Genomic DNA, 8,878 nt, shown 5'->3' with positions numbered 1-8,878 from the left:
CGATGAGTAGTCCAGGTGCTGTATCTTTTGTAGCAACGTTAATGCAGGATGTTATATCATCCTTGACTGACGTTGTAGTGCCAGCCCTCGAGTGACAAGCACCCAAAGAAGTGGCGGCAACTACCTCTGGCACCATGGCTGCTCTCATAGCCCCCGAGCAGAGGTGGAAATTGAAGTGGCGACAGTGTCGGGAGTCATGGCCGCCGACGCATCTTCCGAGCCAGGTCCGTTAACAAGTCTTGTCGTGGTTCCGCTTAGCACAACTGAGTCTGAAGCTCATGCGAAACCTCTGTCGGCTAGAGAAACTCATCTTGAAGATATCCAATTGATCGACGTCCCCTGCTGAATGTGGATATGGTTGATGGAATGATGGAGATGCACCGTCGTATCGGTGCTTACGCAGAGGTATGCTTGATCTGACTTCTTCCATTGACACATAACTTGCAATTAGTACCCATGCCTTGATACGAGCACTTATTGTGTGGCACAAGATGTCATCAAATGCTCGAGCCGCAAGTCTCAAATGTTTCAAGGCTATGGGACACAGTACTCCTTGCTGAGGCCCTTGAAAAAGAACTTGCCAAGGAAAGGGAGTACTCCTTAGTATGGATCTTTAGTACGGATCAGTTTGTTCTGAAAAAACAAAAAACTTACATGCGATTTAAACCATCAGGCAAATTCTTTCTAAATTCTACTATCAATAACCTAGTCCGACACACCTTCCGCTTCTAACTGATCCCTGTATATCCTTTAAAAACACATCCATCTGAAAATTAGACCAAAATAATAGCAGTACAATCATTGCATGACGGATTATGTACCCGATATATGGCTCAACCTCTTTGCAATTGTGTAGCACATATGAAACTAGCTTGTCGTAATCCGAATCAAGGAATGAAGTCTTCGCTGCTCCAAGTACATCAACATTGTGTTGGAAACAAGATAAATCGCCTTCTCGTAACAAATCAGCATTCTCTCTGTTCCTGCCCTCTAGATTGAATCGTGTGTTAACATCATCATCCGCAAAGTACCTTGAGCAAAATGTCAAGGCCTCATTAGCAACATATGCTTCTGCAATGGATCCTTTGGGCCTAGCCATGTTTCTCACGGAACGCTTCAATGTGCATAGCCTTCTTTCGACGGGATACATCCATCCATATTGAACTGGGCCTCTTAGGATTGCTTCATCAGGCAAATGGATAGCCAAGTGCACCATAATATCAAAGAAGGCAAGCGGGAAAATTTTCTCAAGCTTGCACAAAATTATTGGGATATCTGTTTTCAGTTTGTTCAAAACATCCAACTTCAGAGTTTTGCAACATAGTTGCCGAAAGAAGTTTCCTAATTTCGAAACAATTGAGTATAACTCTTTATCCATTAAACCTCAAAGGGAAGCAAGCAAAATCCTTTGGAGTAGGATATGACAATCATGAGTTTTCAGTCTTTGGAGTTTGCATCCATCAGCGGCAATACATCTTCATAAGTTAGAAGCATATCCATCTGGGAACTTCACCTGACTTATAACATCACAGAACACCTTCTGTTTCTTTTTACGCATTGTATATGGAGCTTCTAGCATTTTGCATGACTCCCCTTCCGTAGTATTCAGCATGTGTAGATGTGGTATAATGTCCATCTCTTCCAAATCAACCCTAGCATTGATCGTGTCCTTTTTCTTCCCGGCAATTTTAAGCAATGTTCCAATAAGGTTTTCGCATATGTTTTTCTCAATGTGCATGACATCAAGATTATGTGGCAGCTTCAAAGTTTTCCAATATGGCAAGTCAAATAAATAAACCCTTTGGCTCCAACACTGTCCGGGTTCCCGCTTCCTTTTCCGACCTTGAGGAGCTTTTCCTGGTTTAACGTCTTTCACCTTCTCCAGTTGCTGCTAAATCTCCTCAGTAGTAAATTGCTCTGGCCTCTCTCAGTTTTCAATATTACCATCAAACTCTGCTTTCTTTCTTCTCCATGGATGGTCAGTTGGAAGGAAATGACAATGACCAATATAACATATCTTGTTCTTCAATCTCCTTGAGTAAGGATGATAAGACATAGTGTCCCAATCTTCACGGCGTAGGATCAATCACAAGATAACTAGCTGTAGAACAGCCAGATAACTTGCTGCAAGCAGCGATAACTAGTGCAACCTGGCAAATAAAACTCGGAGCCAACCACCGTTTTTAACCGGCAACCTGAATCAAGGATTCGCCCAACCACACTCTTAAAGAACCAACCAACATAGCCTACAATCAATCAAGGCGAACCTTGAAGGGAGTAGGAACACCAATTGGGAGCGGATGACGTCGCAGCTTCTATAATCCCGTGAAGGAAATCACAAGAGCAAAGGGGTAGAGATTTCTCTCAAGTATTGTTAGCAAACAGCTAAGCAAAGGGGGGGTTTGTATATCAATTATCCAAGTCTGCATTTGCTTAGGAGTACAGGGATATTTATAATAGGAACAGTCCTCCTATATAGGTACAAACACGAAATAGAAATGAAAAGATACTGTGTGAAAGGACCTCCACGAAACAAGAGTTCCTGAGTTGTTCCCGCGTGGCTGTTGGCCTTCTGCGTAGTCTTTAGTGTTTTGGCAACAACTCCTTCTTGGAAAGTCCAAATGACGTGCCGTTGGTTGCGTTGGAAACTTAACTTGATACACTTTCACACCATGTGCAGTATGTTCCATGAAACCTTGTACATTGGTACAGTTTTGCATGGAAAGTTGAATGTCAACAGATTGTTGACCTTCTGACTAGTCTTCACTAAATTAGTCGTATCTCCTTGGTGAACCTGAGCAACAACAACGTGCACGACTTAGGCAGTATATAATTCTCATTAATATTAAATTGAACTTCATAAAATAGCGCATTCACCTCTTGTTGTAGCTTCTTTGCTCGACTACATGTAATCGGTCCACCAAAGGCTTGGGCTGGTGTTGATGTAGGTGATACTTGAGTTGGAGGTTGTAACATGTTGGTTGATGGCGTGGTCATATCAAAGGATTCTTGTCACAACGCACACAGGCATAATAACCTTTCATGACTCGCCCCACCAATGTGCTCAGTGCTAGATAATCATGTATGCACTAAATAACCGCAGCATGCAGTTTGAAGGATTGTTGACTACAAGCATCTTATGCATCGACACCCTTCCACAGGTCCAACAGCTCATCTACGAGAGGTTGCAAGAACACATCAAAATGCTTTGATGGAGAACTCACCCAGGGATCAATAATGCCATCATGAAGTTTGATTCTTCCATGCATACCCATGGTGGCATGTTATACAATACAACAAATACTAGCCACATACTATATGAGTTAGTCATGTTGCCAAATGGATTGAAACCATCGGTAGCAAGGCCAAGTCTAATGTTCATAGCATCTTTTGCAAATTCTGGCCAATTTTTATCGAAGTTTTCCCATGCCTCACCATCAGCTAGATGGCTAAGCTCATTGTCCACCGGTTGTTGCTTCAACTCATACCATTGTGCATCCTTTGCAGTTTTTGATAAAAGAAACATCCTCTTCAGCTTTGAAACCAGCAAAAAATGACTCAATACCTTCTGAGGAACACGCTTCTTGTTGTTTGCATCTTTCCATCTTGAATCCGCTTCACAACACACTAGGCACACATCATGTTCCGCTAGATCCTTGCGAAACAATACACAATTATTCTTGCAAACATGGATAGATTTATAGCTGAGTCCCATGGCACGTATGTACTTCATTGCATCATCGCAAGATGTTGGAACACATGCTCCTGGGAAAGCAAGGGATACCACCTTCAGAATCGCATTGAATGCGACATTGCTGATCTGATAGAAAGACTTGATATGAAGTAACTTCACATCAAATGTAAATTATGTATATTTAGATCCCGGTGACACCTTACGGTTTATATGTTCCTTTATACGTTCTAACATTTTCCCTCCAAGCTCTTTAGCGTGGAACATGTCTACTATCATTTCAGGAAGTCCATCTTTGGTGCCTTCATCCTCCTCCATACCCGATATGTGTTCGTTTTCCTGAACCATTTCCTGATCACCATCATCCTGCAGAACTGCATTATCCACAACCCCCTCATCCGGCAGAATTGTAGTTTCCTCAACCCCATCATCCTGTAGAATTGCATTTTTCTGAACCCCATTATCCTGCAGATTTGCATTTTCTTGAACCCTATCATCGAATGTTTCTCCATAATGGATCCACCTAGTGTAGGTGCTTGTCATCCCATTCAAAAGTAAGTGCAGGCTCACCACATCTACAGAACATCTAGACTGATTCAGGCATCGACGACACGCTCATAGTATTTGATTATTGTCAGAGTATCTACTCTTAATAAATTCCATGAAATCATTGACCCCTTTCTCATGCTCGGGTAAATAGTCAACAACCGTGTATCCAACGTCTATCCATCTAGAAAATTTTGGTGAATTCAACTCACAATTACGAACCAGGTTGACACGTCGCAGCAGGAAGCACCAGATTTGTGCTGCTGTAGGATTGAGCCACCGTGGGAAGGTGCAGATTCCGCCGGAGTGCTCCATCCTATCCATCTTCTCTCTGTTCTTCTTTTTTCCCTATCATGGGAGCACAGCAGTGGGTAAACTATTTTTTGCTGTAGCACGGGCTTTTCTGCCACCAAATACCACACACACCTGAAACTTACCTTACATGTGGGACCCAGTCGCGGTAAAGACTTCCCATTCGATTAACAGGTTCGATCCACGGGAGGAGCACATTTTCCATTTTATTTCACCACCCTATTTATCAGCTCAAACTTACATGTGGGACCCTGGTTGGTTTATGATATTTTTGCTGAGCTTATATCATCACAAAACCACCATGTAACAGCGAGTGACGATTTCTTTTTGGCTACAGTGGTAACTTTTATGACATTTCATAACTTTATCACTAAATTTGCTCGGATGTGAAACTTTATGACGTTTTCAGCCAGAAACATCATAAATCTATGACGAGAACAAATGTGTCATAAAATTCATCATAGATCAACACATTTCTTGTAGTGTTATCTGCTGGCTCCACCATCACACGTGGCCACGATGTGGATACGCTAGACTGGACAAGCAGACCCCATATCTACAGTGGCTGCCATGACTACCTACTAGACCCACTACGCGTACAAGTGGACCACCAGGACCCACCCAATGGGACCGTCATGAACACGTGGTAGCCACATTGGCCTGCTAGCCCACACTCATACACTTGGATTGCTAGGTCCGACCTCCCCAATGGACCTCAGGTCGTCATATTTGACCCACAACCCTGACACATGGACCATCGGGTCCTAGCCACCACACGTGGATGCTAGGTAGACATGTTGGACTAGTCAACCAGGACCTATAGTTACACGTGTTAGCCAAGTCGGCTTGCTAGCCCACACTCGTACACTTGGATTGCCGGGTCCTACCACCCCAGTGGACCTCGCGTTGACATATTTGACCCACAACCCTAACACATGGACCATCGGGTCCTAGTCACCACATGTGGCAGCCACGTAGACATGTTGAACTGGTCAACAGAGACCCACAGTTACACGTGTTAGCCACGTCGGCCTGCTAGGCCCACACTCGTACACGTGGACAGCTAGGTCCTCCCTCTACCACGGCTCTGACACGTGGACCGGTGGGTCCTGGTCACTACATGTGGCAGCCACAAATACACGTTGGACCCTCTATCATCACATGTGGACCTATGGGTCCCACCGCCACACGTGGCCCATCGGTTCTATGATGAGTTCCTGGTGTCGCAAATACGAGATGGTTGTGGTGCACTGTTCTGTGATGATATGAGATGTTGCTCTATGACGCTCATTTTACTTTCATCATAGATTCGTAGTGGCTGAGGGCTACCGCCGATGAACTATGATGAACCTAGGATTTTTGTCATAAGTATGGTCCGTTCAATGATGAAGTTTTAGAACATCACGCGCAAAACGTTATGGAAGCTTCGATTTCTACTAGTGTGTGAAAGCAACGACTAAGTGGACTCACTGATTCATACGGTGATGGTCAAGAAGATGCACCGAATTAGTAAGTGATCGTGGGCTTAGGCGTCAGTGGCTTAATGGCTAGCTGGAGTTGGACCACCGATTCATTCGGTGGTGCACACTAAGGTGCACCGAATCAGTCGGTGACTACAGTTTTTGTGACCGTTGGAGCAACGGCTAGTTTTTGGGTTGAGGCTATATACCCCATTGCCCGGCCATTTGATGGGTGTTAGAGTTTGGAGAAGTTGTAGGCTTTATTCCACATTCACACAAGTGCTCTATCTACCAAAGTGCTAAAGAGAATTTTAAGGCAATTAGCATAAGACTTATATCTTGATTAGTGCTAGTTTAGACCTATTAGCACATTGCTTTAGGAATTAGTCTAGAGTTATGTGAGGTTTGCACACTTTTTTGTTATCTATGCTTGCGCGCATCAAATGTTGTAAATCTGGAGCTTGTAAGTCTTGTGAGACCCTCCAACTGTGTTTGTGGGGTGGCCGCTGGTGCATATGAAAGGAAGAAGAGGCCCTTTGCGTTTTGCCGAAACTCAACTAAGGAGCGGCAAAGAGCATCCGGGAGAGACTAGGCGGAGACCCACTTGCTCGTTGGGAAGGCATGTCGGCTACCCTATGGAGTTACTTGACCATGAAGTTGCGCAGGCATTCCCTGGAGAGAGGCTCCAATAACGAGGATTAGTGGAAAGCTTTGTTTTTTGATGCCTCTGTAAAAATCATCATGTCGCCGTGAAGGAGTTTGCCTTCTCTATCTCATTTGCCTTCCGCATTTCATATTGCACTTTACTTTCTGCATTTACCTTTCTTAAAATTGTCATGTGTAGTTTATAGGATTGTAACCAAGGGTGCAAAACTCTTTTGCGATAGAGATAGCAACACATAGAAAAACCTAATGCACATTTAGATAGAAATTGAAATAGGTTTTTATATATGCTTGGAACCTTAGTTTTTTAGAACACCCAATTCCTCACCTCTCTTACGGTGTCACGATCCCTTCAACATCCTTCTTAGCATGGGAGAACTTCTAGTATGTTTTAACGGTTCATTGATGTTTTGAGTCTATTTCATACATATGATTTTAATAATACCCTTTATTGGTTTTTACCAAGTTATATTATGTATATTTGTGAACAACTTATATATATCATTTAATTTAGCAAATTTAATTAATTGATATGAAATTGATGATGGAGTAATGCCAAAAAAAAATTATATCTCTGCCCGTAGCAAGGCACGGTCAGTATTATATAAAATATCTTCCTCGAGTGAGAAACTTTTTTACAAGAAAACAAACGTCTTGTCATCTTGTCTGTTGCTGTGGGAAAAGGACCTTGCAGCAGCATCTAAACCGTTTAAAAATCGCAATAATGCTGATTTGTGGAGTGAGCTCATACTGCAGCTGAAATGTGTGGATGGTTAGAAGTAAACTATCCTACCGAGAGTCAAGATAAATAGTGGAAATGGTAGTACACTCATGGTATTGGCTGGACCCAAAATAAACAGTAAGCGAGGATGAGATGACCCTGCAAAAATTCTAGTAAAGGACAGCGTGACGGCAGTTCGACAGCGATGAAGTTTCGGTCGACAGGAAGTTGATTTAAATTTAAGGGGATTTCCGTAACATGAGCCTGGATATCATTCATCTGAACCATCAAAGAAACAAATTAATAGTAGTAACAAATGAGACCATTCAAATAGCGAATGGATCGGTGTGGAGTCTTCTTCAATACCTGGTTGATTTAAACTTGCATGAGGTCAGTAAATTACACCCGGACAGCTCTCAATAGTTGACCTCAGCTCTCACGCATTCAGTTCATGGGCGTATAAATAAAAAGGGTGATTCATCCTCTAAACTCGAAATATTCTTCGTCAGCAGGAGTCAGTTTCCCCCAAATATGCGGGTCAGTATTTCACACATGAACCAACAGACAAACAATTCCATCATGCAGAGGAATCTAAAAACCCGATGTGCACAAGAACAAAAGGGCCGAGGCCGGGCCTGTAGCCTGAAGTAAAGGTGTTGATTATTTGATACAAATACAGAGTTCAATCGCTATTGACAAGACCAGAGCCGTGAAACAAAATGGAGTTTAAAAGCAAACCAACAAAAAGCTTTAAGCTGAATAACGATTACTCATGTAGTGTTTATCTCTCCAGTTTCTGTATGTTCATTGTGAGTGTGATTTAGTTGCTTGTATCATTTGTTTCATATGTAAAATGATTCAATATAATAGTACTTTTTTAGTTGGGTGAATTAGGCCAATTCACCTATAATGAAATCATCCCACTTAATATATTATTCTACTAGTAGAAGTAAATCTTATGATATAACATGTATCGTATAGTCCATACAACCTAACACACCCCATGTGGAGCATAGCGACTGCGCACAGCAGCGATCTGCTCCCCATCTCAACAGTGTATCCTGAATTTCTGGCCCACACGACACGACATAAAACGCTCATATCCGATTATATATGCTAACAATGGAGACAAAGCAGATGCAGATATATATCACCATGGACTTGCAAAATTCAGCCCAAATTAAAATTGGCCACACAGAACCAGATATACTATTTATTCGGTTGGCATCTACTCCCTCCCAAATTGTAGGTGGTTTTAACTTTATTTTAATCTAGATAGTGTATATCTAGATATATAATAATATCTATGAACTTAGAAAAATCAAAACAATTATCAGAACGGAGGGAGTATTATATTTGGATGAATCAATGTCTCTAAGCATGAGATCATCTTGGAAGCTGAGTGCACATTACCCAGAAATGATTGCTCGCAAAATCACACTTAGCAGGTGCTGAGGATCGTAGTGTCTATAACAAAGGCAATCG

General features: G+C 42.4%; 1 pseudogene; it reads right to left on the bottom strand.

Annotated features, from left to right (window-relative positions):
• Positions 1 to 623: 623 nt before the first annotated feature.
• LOC140221170 (uncharacterized) lies at positions 624 to 4,234 on the bottom strand (annotated as a pseudogene).
• Positions 4,235 to 8,878: the final 4,644 nt, after the last annotated feature.

This window comes from Setaria viridis, chromosome 9 (assembly GCF_005286985.2).
Source record: "Setaria viridis chromosome 9, Setaria_viridis_v4.0, whole genome shotgun sequence".
NCBI classification, from domain to species: domain Eukaryota; kingdom Viridiplantae; phylum Streptophyta; class Magnoliopsida; order Poales; family Poaceae; genus Setaria; species Setaria viridis.
This window is presented reverse-complemented; position numbering and strand designations above follow the sequence as displayed.